Below are 10,824 nucleotides of genomic sequence, written 5' to 3' on the forward strand. Positions count from 1 at the left end.
TTTTTTTTTTTTTTTTTTTTTTTGTACCGGGGATTGAACTCGGGTCCTTGCACTTGCAAGGCAGGCCACCAAACTGCTGAGCTAAATCCCCGACCCTATAGAGATTTTATTGTACCTGAAAGGTAAGAAATGCTGGGGCCCAGCTCTTCACCAATTCTGGGGAAGTCATTTCCATTCATCTACCAGCACCGCCCAGAGGAACAGCACAGTGCCTACTGCAGGGTTCTCCTAAAGCCAAGTCAGTCACGGCTGATACCTCTGCTTCATTAGTTAACTCAGGTGGGAGAAGCCAGCACTACACATCATGAAGACAGGTATGTAACTGTTTCAGCTGGGGTGTGCCTGGCAGTGCAGTGCGCACACAGCAGCGCTCCTAAGGGACTAGCGGTCACTGACACTGAGGCGTGACTCCTTGGAGGGTGCGCACTGCAGGTGGAACTCTGCCAGACACTGTTTCTCTGTGGCTGTGGTCAAACACTGAGCTAGGCAGAGATTATCTGGATGTAAAACAGCAAAGTGCTAATAATCAGAATGTTTGTTTAGATTCCAGAAGTAACAAAATTAGATCTTATTGTCATTATTTCATTGCATAGTTCCCATAGTGAAAATTTCCAATTATTTGATTGTAATTTATATAACTTGAACCCATAAAACAATGGATATCAGCATTGTTTACTTCCTTTAATACAGAACCCTTAAAATGTTTTCAATATTTTAAGAAATCAAACTTTAAATGACAATGATGAAATAAAGCTAAAGCTCTATGGTTTAAAAGAAAAAAAGCAATCATTGAGAAAGATTGCTGATCATGGAATACACCATTTGATTGACAAGGGAGTTTTTCACAGCAAAAAGAAAAAAGAAAAAAAAGAGACAAAGCCAGGCATGGTGGCATACACCTGTAACCCCAGCACTTGGGAGGCTGAGGCAGGAGGATCACTACAAGTTCAGGGCCAGCCTGGGCTACATGGTGAGTTCAAGGCCAGCCTGAACTACTTAGTGAGACCCTGTCTCAAAAAGCCAAAAAAGTCTTCAGTCCAGAACAGTAACACTAATTGAAATTCATCTTTGCCTTCAGTTGGTCTACACACAATAGAGACCTTTCAAAGAATACACTTCTGGAAAGAAAATCTGAGATTAAAAGCACAATGAGCAAAGAATCTGGTAAGTGTATGTATAAATTTAAACAGAGTGCCTAAAAAACAATGAAAACAATAATCAGATGAAAAAAATGACTAAGATACTAGACAATATGGACATAGTTCCCTGTGTTTTTCAGGAGGGTGTGCTGAACTCAATGTTCATGCCTCTCTATAATCAGGACACTACAATTCTGACCTCACGAAGGTGGCAGGAGGAGGCACTCAGATCTCAGGGTGGGGCCCTCCTGATGAGCATCTTTCTGAGAAGAGATAGCCCTTGCTCTGTTCTTCTCCCAGGCAGACAGAAGTAGAGAAGGAAGCAGGCCTGCAGACACTGGACAAGGGCACCTGGCCTCAAACTTCTAACCTCCACAGCTGTGAGCTGCTGACCTGTGTCTGAGCCACTTTGCTTCCCCAAGTGACAGACACCAACAGGAAAGGGTAAAGGAAACCATTAGCAGACAGGAGTGACATATCATTTTACAACCGGTAGGAAAGGCAAGACAGGACTAAAGGAAAAAGAGAAAAATAAGCCCTTAAACAAAGGCAAGCGAGAATAAAGAGGAAAACTAGAAAGGGGAAAGAATGAAAAACTCCAAACACACTAGTAACCAGAATAACCAGACTATACCTGCTAAAGGACTGCATTAACAACAAAAGAGGACTAAGCATCCCACGTACAAAGTCAGAAAATGAATACAAAACAAACTTCAAGATGAATGTGAACACAAAAAAACATTTATTCCCATTCAATCATCAGCTTCTGATAAAATACGACAAATACTGAAGACAAGGCAGCTGGGGACCCAAGTCAAAGAGCAGCATGGTGGCCACTTGTGACTGACAGCAAAGGCTCATGGCTTCTCACCTGAGAAGCAGGAGGCGGGCACACTGGGAATGAAAACCAGCTTCCTCCAGCCCCACAAATCCCTACCCCAAGAAATAAAACATCTTCATAATCATAGCACTAAAATAGCACGTCCAGCTGGAAATTCACCCAAGGTATTCTGAGAAAGCTACACCAGCTAGATCACGGCAATCCAAGGTCCACTTTAACGGAACAAGGGAGGAGAGGGGTCCATGTGCAAGGATGAGAGCACTCTCCTTAACTCTTCTCTGTTGTCACTAAAATGAAATCATTATCTTAGTAGAAAAATGATATTATTAATATCCAATAAGCTTTTTCTAATGAAATCATCTTAAATCTAGACTGTCATAATTGAAGACACCTAAGACCAGTATAGCTCTTGAGTCAGCTGACCGAGCCACTATGAAAGGCATAGAGAAAAAGTGGGTGAACTGTTCTTTACATCAAGTTCAGTTCAGAGACTTACTCCTCTTGGATTTCAACTGCTCTAGGCACAGCCACAGCTGTTATGATACTTTAATTCTGCAATCCCAGTATAGTTCAATCCCAACACCATGCAGTCCTGGGTCCAACCTACCCTATCCAATCTGATAAACTCATGAAGCACATTAACACTAAAACAGAGAGCTAAAGTAACAGTTGGATTATACTAACCTTGAAGTATTTTCTCCTTGTTAAGTCTTGTTTCTCCACTAAAATAAAGAGGGAAAAAAACTTTATTAACATATTATGGAGAAAAAAATCAGCAATGAAGATATGAATCTTGTACTTCATAGCCTATAAAAAATACAACTTATTCTGAACTAACATTTCAATCATCTGTTCTAATGATGAACTTAAAACTTCAAACTGCCCTCAAATAAAATGTGAATGTATAGACTGGGAATCATTTTAAAGGAACTGCAAGAGAAAATGCTATTAAAAGTATGTGTGTGTGTATATATATATAGAGATATATACACACACACATACATACACACACGCACACACACATTATTTTTTAGTCTTTTTAAAAATTAATTTTATTGGTACAATTTAGATACACATAATGATCACATTCATCATAAGCAATTTATACCTATACATATCTTGATTCCCTTTTTTCCCATTTCTCTCCCTTCCCTTCAACTCGTCTTCCCCTCCTGTTTTACAAAAGATTTGTTTCTATTTTTTCCTTCTATATATTTTTTTCTTGTCCCTTCGTTTCACAGTCTCCCCCTCTATAGTTTGCCTTTCCTTTTGAACAATTTCTTCCAATTTCATATTATCTATCATACATTTTGGCACTTACATTTTGTTTCTCACACCAGAGAAATAATGTGATATTTACACATGTGCCTTAATTTAATTCATGTAAGAGTACAGCCTTAAGGTATATCCAAAACCTAGAAATGTCTCACATTTATCCTTTTTGGCTGAGTAGTACTCCATTGTTTTTTTTTCTTTTTAAATCTTCTTTATCCATTCATTGGTTGATTGGCATTTGGGTTGTTTCCAAAATTTGGCTATTATAAATTGTGTTGCTATAAGCATGTGTGTGCATGTATCACTGTGGAATGATGCTTTTTAATTCTTTCAGGAAGAGGGCCAGGGTTTTAGCCCAGTATTTCCACCGCCCGCCTTGGAAGCACAAGGTCCCAAGTTTGATCCCCAGTACAAAAACAAAACAAAACAAAATTCTTTCAAGAAGATACCCAGAAAGGGAATAACTGGGTAAAATGGGACCTCTAATCCTAGTTTTCTGAGGAATCTCCACACTGATTTCCACAATGGTTGCACCAATCTGCACTCCCATCAGCTTTTCTCCTATAGCCCCTCCAGCATTTGGTGTTGATTTCTTGATAACAGCCATTCCTTCTGGAATGAGGTAGAATCTCAGTATTGTTTTCTTTTGTTTGTTGTGTTTTTCTTTTTCTTTTTTTTGGTGCCGGGGACTGAACTCAGGACCCTGCACTTGCAAGGCAGGAGGTAGAACCACTGAGCCAAATTCCCAGTTTTAATTTGAGTCACTCAAATGACCAGTGATGTTGAACCTTTTTTCATATCTTTATTTGCTGTTTCTCCTTCTTTATCTGAGAGGTATGTATTCATTTCAGATGCCCATTTTTGGATTGAGTTTTTAAATTTAGTGGTTCTAATTGTTTGAGTTTTTATGTATTCTAGGCATTAGTCCTTTGTCTGGGGAACAACTGACTACAATTTTTTCCCACTGTGTAGGTTGTCTTCATTCTGTTGGTGTGTTTTGTTTGTTTGTTTTTCCCTGTGCAAAGTCTTTCTTTTCTTTTCTTTTTTTTTAGGACCTTGTTCTTGCAAGGCAGGTGTAGCACCACTGAGCTAAATCCTGGCCCGGTGCAAAGCCTTTTGACAGGATGAAGTCCCAGTTGTTGATTCTTTATATACTTTCCTGTGCAATTGGGGTTTTGTTCATGAAGTCCTTGACTACAGTATGTCTTCAAGAGTTCTACCTATTTTATCTTCCAACAGATTTAATGTTTCTGTTTTAATATTTATACCTTTGATCCATTTTGATTTTAATTTAGTGCAAGGTGAGAGACATGGGTCTAGTTTTATTCTTCAGCATGTAGAAACCCAGATTTTCCAGCACCACTTATTAAAAAGGCTATCATTCTTCCAGCAAACACGTTTGGTCTTTTAGTCAAAAATAAGGTGGCTTAGTATGTTTGCAATTGTTTCTATATCTTCTGATGTGTTCCATTGATCCTCTGGCCTGTTTTTATTTTTTTTGCCAGTACCATGCTGTTTTTATCACAGTAGCTTTGTTGTATAATTTCAAGTTGAGGATTGTAATGTCCTCTGCCTCGCCTTTGTTGGCCAGAATTGTTTTTTGCTATTCTAAGTAATTTCTGGTTCTAAATAAATTTTAGGAATTTTTTTTCTAGTTCTGTGAGGTATGCTAATGTGATTTTGATAGAGATTGTTGGTTTTTTGTCTAGTTGCTCTATTTTTGACAGTTAGACACTGGGTTCTCCCATTACAAGTATGTTAGTCCTTATTAGATTTTTTATGTTCATAAATATTTGTTTTACCTAGTTGTTTGTACTATTTGTTGCATATATATTTGATTATCTCTTCTTAAGAGTTTTCCCTTAATAAAAGTGTAGTGACCTTCTTTGTCTCTTGATCAGTCTTGGCTTGAAGTTTACATTGTCTGCGAATAGAAGTACATCTACCTTTTTCTGAGTTCCTGGGGGCTACCTTTTACATTGTTATTGAGGCTTAATTCAAAAGGGTTGCACTGTTTTTATAAGATTTGTTACAACTAGGCTGACTGTTCTTTGTCAGCCTTGTTAAAATAAATACATCAATCAAAACTACTTTCACAGGAGGCAGAACCAAAACATGAAAGTCCAGCAACGAACTGAATAAGCAAGAAAAAGACCACTGGGATGCAACAGGAGAGAAGTGAGGACCTTCAGAAGGCCTGTCTTCCCCCATTCCCTACAGTAGCTATGGCGAACCTTTCAGAGACGGAGCACCCAAACTGCATCCACTTCTTTATCAGAAAGTGCCAGCACTATAATGAAACCTGAACACGGAGATTTTAGTTTAGAAAAATCAACTGTCCTCCAATGCTTGGCTACTGGAGCGACTTGTCCCATGTGCTGACAGGGGGCTCCCCATGCCCGCTGACACACATGCCATAAGTTTGCCACCACGGTCCTAGATCTTGAGCAACCAGTTACCTTTTGTAGCACTGAGAACTTCTTTGCAGACCAACTACACTCAGACACAAGGCAGGGACATTACATTTTTTAGCAACTATAAAACCAAAATAAACCCAAACATTTTTGAAGCAACCAGAAGAGCAAGAGGCCTGGAAATTCAATCACAAGATAACTGGGGCATTGAGGCTAGCAGAGAGGTGCAGAGCAAAGTGGAGGGTCAAGACCAGTGACACACGGGGCAGACCTACAGCAGAAGGAATCACCAAGCACAGGAAGAAGTGAAACAGTCTTGAGTTTTAGTTAAGGCCTGCTGACCCATGCCAAGGGGGATGCCTTACCATGTAGGGCAGGCTGGCCTTGGATTCACTATGTAGCCCAGACTGGCCTCCAACTTGCACTGATCCTTCTGCCTCAGCCTCCCAAGTGCTGGGATTACAGTCAGCACCACACCTGGCTCAATCCCCTTCCCACTTGAGAAACATCTACTTCCCTACTTTCTATTGTCTATCTTTTATTTTGCTCTTTATCTATACTTTGGATTTCTCATATAAGAGAAACTATGAAATATTTAAGCTCATGTGTCTAATTTATTTCACATCATGTTCTCAATGTGCATTCATTTTCCTAAAAAAATGAACACCACATTTTCTTTATCAACAGATCTGCTGATGGACAGTTTGTTTCCATGATTCAGCTATTATGATGAATCCTGCTACTATAAACATGGGTAAGAATGTATCACTATAATATGATGCCTTTAAATCTTTGGAGAAGATACCTACAGAGAGGGAACAACCGATAATTCAGTATTATTTCTAACAACAAACAAATGTAAATAATCCAAGAGCTCACTAACAGGAACTGGTTGGAATGGTTACATTAAAAAATCATTAGTGGCATATCTATGCAAGGGAATACTATGTAGCTGTGTCATTTAAAAAAGAGAAACAGTAAGTAAAGATGTGAGCTATCATCAAGTTATGTAACTGAGTAGAAAAAGAAGGTGTAGAATATGTAGAAAGCATTACCTATTTAGAAAGGAGGCAATAATAAATATTTGGATTTGCACAAAGAAAACACTGGCAGAGGGTATATGAAAGTAATGGTTATTCACGGGGCTGTGAAGAACGGAAAATTGTTTTGATTTTAAATCTGTGGCTATATTAGTCTAAAAATAGAAGCATTACAAATAAATGAATTACTACACACCAAACCATTTGTACCTTGGCAGAAACCAACACCACTGATTCACTCTTATCATTGATGTTAATATTAATAAAAGATTTCCAACTCCAAAACCAACTCAGAATTTGAAGAAATGGATGCAAAAAGATGTTAAACTCTACCATTCAGGTAATAAGGAGAATCCAGGCCAAGGATGGGGAACCATTTCTAACTAGAAAATGCTAGCATGCATTAGATTTGCTTCCCATCTCAGTCTCATCACCTTATTGAGATCAAGAAGCAAAGAGCTGCTGTTTAAGCACAAATCTCATCCTCTCCAGACAACAACTTTGTAGCCACTTCAATTTCCAGCAAAAGCCAAAGAAACATTCTCATTTTGTAAATTTTAAAATCAAGAATGAGAAATTTAATGATTTTACCACCCAAAAAATTCAAGAGCCGCCATAAAGTTTAGGTCTTTACAAATCACACAAATTCAGCAGACATGTTGACTTTCTGGATACTTCCTGAAAAGATCAGCTCAGAATTTTAATTTAATCTCAATAGCTGATTTGATGAAAGGCTCTGCTTAATTCATATTGACTAAATGCCATTTTATCAAAAAATGGCATTCCAGTAATTTGATATTTTTGTAAAGGCACTGCTTCACCATCTAACAATTTTTCAGCAGAAGGAAAAAAATAGCTGTGATAGGATAAGAGTTTTCTTTTAACTATAAATAAATGGACACTGCTGCAGACATAACAGTATTATTAATAGTCACCAGCATTTGCTTTTAGCTTCCACTAGGTACTTTTGTCTTCAAATCACTTTAACTATTAGAGTGGGAACCCAAAAATAGAATTTTTTTCTCAAAAACTTTTATAAATATTTAGTTGTGCAGCTTTTATCAGCTATATTAAGAGGTTTATATAAATCCTGGAACAAATGTTTAAAATTAGTTTGGGGAGAGGGAAGGAGAACAGATCACTAAAACAGTGTCACTACTAATCTACGTACTTTCACCGAAGTTTGGCTGTGACAGCTGCAGAGAAGGCAGAAGGCATGAAAGGTCAGAGGGATACACTTTGAAGGAGTCAGGAATAACACCACTCACTTCCAAAATCTGCAGTGTGATCCTTTTCCAAAGCAGAACACTCAGCCCTGAAGGAATCCAAATGTGCATGCCAGGAAGAGAAGTCTTATGACTCGCCATTTATAGGCCCTACAAATAGGCATCCTTCTTCACCTTGTGTGTTATCACGGCACTCCTCACTAAAAAGATTATCTCTTCCGTCCGATATATATCTGTGCCATTTCTTTAGAAATCACACGAAAGGCAGAATTTCCCTATTTTGTCCTTTTAAGGAATTAAAATTCAACCGACAATACTCAGTTTGCCACAAGAGAGACGAATCACGGGAGTTGTGTCACAATATCGCTTTCTATTAGAGATTGGTCCAGGCTGCGAAGCCTCACCCTGCGGTCACCCCACTGACCAGAGAACAGCAGCGCAGCACCGTGGCACAGCAACAAGCACATCTAGCGTCATGAAAATATTAAAGCCCAGGTGATCAAAGGTAGTTTTGTCTGCTTTATTCACATCCAGAACAATGATTAGCACTCAATAAAAGCAAGTAACTGCTGACAGGGATAGAGTAAGAAAAATCAGTTTTGCTATTGATAACTTTCCTAAGTAGTCATCTTTAAGCCATTAAAAGTAAATTAAATTAATCTAGAAAATTTTTTGAAGTTTTGGAGCTGGTTAATGGACATGAAATTAACAGTTTACAAGTGACTCACCGCTCAGTGGGCCGCACCTCCCTCTGAAGCACAAGACCCTGAGTTCGACCCCAGTAGCGTTAAAAAAAAGACTCGCACTGAGGGGCAAGGCTTCCGCTGGCGTTGTGCAGGGGATGTAATGCCAAACTACCTACACTGCAGTTTTCAACAATGCTGTGCTGTCCTGAGAAATTCTAGTTTAACAATAACAACAGATTTAAACTTTGGAATTTCAGCACCACAAAAATGACAAGCATTGGTGCCTTCAATTCAAACTATGATGAAAGACAAACACATACAGTAATCAAACTATGATGAAAGACAAACAGATACAGTAAAGCACAAAATTCAGAAATTATTTGGTTGGACTTTAAGAAATTGCTCTAAAATTTTCTTGCATTAGGGAAAAAAAGAAAACAAAATTTTCCTGCACTATCTGAAGAGGTAAAGTTCAATAAAAGTATGCAATTATTCAGTAATTCATTCTATTTAATTATGATTATCTATCAAATTTGAAATAATTTCTCTTCCTGAAAGAATCACCAGGTTTTTAGCCCTTAGAACACAGAAGACAAGAAGAGAGATGGAATGGCCCAGACCTTAAAGCAACTAATCACAGCCTTACTGATTTTAAAACATACTCTTCATTTTCCTATGTACAAAACAGTACAAAATCTCTTAGCATCCTGTGTGACTTTCTCAGCCTCAAAGTTGGCTGGTGACATCCAAGTAATTTACAGACACCAGGTTTTCATGACAAAAGAGACAGAAGACAGTGGTTATACTGCTTTGGTTCTAACTCTATTTACCCAAGTTGCTAGGTGACCTTAAGCAGGTTGCACTGTTTTCTCACATGCAAATTGAGGATGTCCATCCCTGACACTGGACCACTGGCAGGCTTTGATTACACCAGTGTCTGGCACACAATAATTTATTAAGAGCTGTTTTAAAAATGATTCCTATGAGGGTCTCCAAAAAGCCCTTTTCAAGCAGCAGGGATAGAATAAAACCTACATTCACGTTACTATTATTCATTAACAATACAAACAAGAACCACCTTACTTTTCCAGAGGGGGTCTTAGTCCAGATTTCCCATGATCTCTAAGTTTTCAATCATTTGTCCGACACTTTGCTGGTTGGTTTAAAGGCTCTCATGTTTAAAAAGGGCAAGCAGCACTCTTCTTCTTGTTCTGCTACCAATTAAACCGCATGACTTTAAGTAAATTAAGAATCCTCCCAAAGCATTCTATAAAATAGAGGCAGGCGGTGAGGGAGAACAGAGAGGAACTAGGTTTCTGATTTAGTCACTAAAATCTTGCAAATCCTACAAGTCAATGTGAGATGGTTCCCAAGATGATCTTCCCACGGGAGCCATGCATCACAATACACGCCTGCAATTCTTGCACTCTGGGAGGCTGAGGCAGAGGAATGACAACCTGGGCAACTTAACGACTTAGTGACACTGACTCTGTCTGAAATTTTTTAAAAAAAATTTTTATTAAAGGCTGGGATGTAAAATGCAGAGGACCTAAGTTCAAGTGGGCTCGACAAGGTGAATCAGAGTTCCTTGGCTCCGGGGAAAAAATGGTTATCTGAACAGTTATCTCAAATTGTATCTGAGTGACTGCACTGGCACGCAGACTCTACACACAAGCTGTTCTGACACACTACAGGTACACAGCTGAGGACCAACAGCGCTTTGCTGAAGCTGTCCTCACGGGATACTTCTTCCCTTCTTTGGTGTCCTTCACTTTACCTCTGCCCATGTAACTCTCAGAGTAGCCCAGGGGAGTGTCATCATTCTCTCCCCGCTGCATATCAGGAACCGGATCCGAAAGATCAGGTTCTTACCCTGGGCTACAACCCGCGTGGCTCTTATGCGGAGCCCAGATTCCGGTCTGTCTCACTCGAAAAGCCTCTGCTCTAGACCACACCGAACTTCCCTTCCCAACTCCTGAGCAGGCACACCAGGCAGGGCACCTGCGGACAGACAGCTGCAGCGATCTGTGCTGCCAGGAGCACGCTGTGATCCTGGTCCCTCCCTAGAACCCGACCCTCGGTCTCGGAGGGAGAGGCGTAAGTCGCAAACGTGTGCCCCTGCCCGGAGAGGGAGTTAAGGGGCCGGGGTCCGCAGCCTCCGCAGGCCACCAGCAGCCCGCAAACCCGGTTCTGCTGGGAGCAG

At 39.6% G+C, this 10,824-nt stretch overlaps 1 protein-coding gene across 1 annotated transcript in view; it reads right to left on the reverse strand.

Annotated features, from left to right (window-relative positions):
• The window catches only part of Tigar (TP53 induced glycolysis regulatory phosphatase), a 26,665-nt gene extending 16,776 nt beyond the window's left edge, over window positions 1-9,889 (reverse strand). Inside the window, exons 1-2 of the mRNA XM_033765591.1 lie at window positions 9,705-9,889; window positions 2,665-2,702 (exon numbers count right to left, since the gene is read on the reverse strand). The gene's annotated coding sequence lies outside the window, so the exon portion shown is untranslated. The remainder of the gene's footprint in view (window positions 1-2,664; window positions 2,703-9,704) is intronic.
• Window positions 9,890-10,824: the final 935 nt, after the last annotated feature.

Source organism: Fukomys damarensis, unplaced genomic scaffold (assembly GCF_012274545.1).
Source record: "Fukomys damarensis isolate Sample0158 unplaced genomic scaffold, DMR_v1.0_HiC HiC_scaffold_19, whole genome shotgun sequence".
NCBI classification, from domain to species: domain Eukaryota; kingdom Metazoa; phylum Chordata; class Mammalia; order Rodentia; family Bathyergidae; genus Fukomys; species Fukomys damarensis.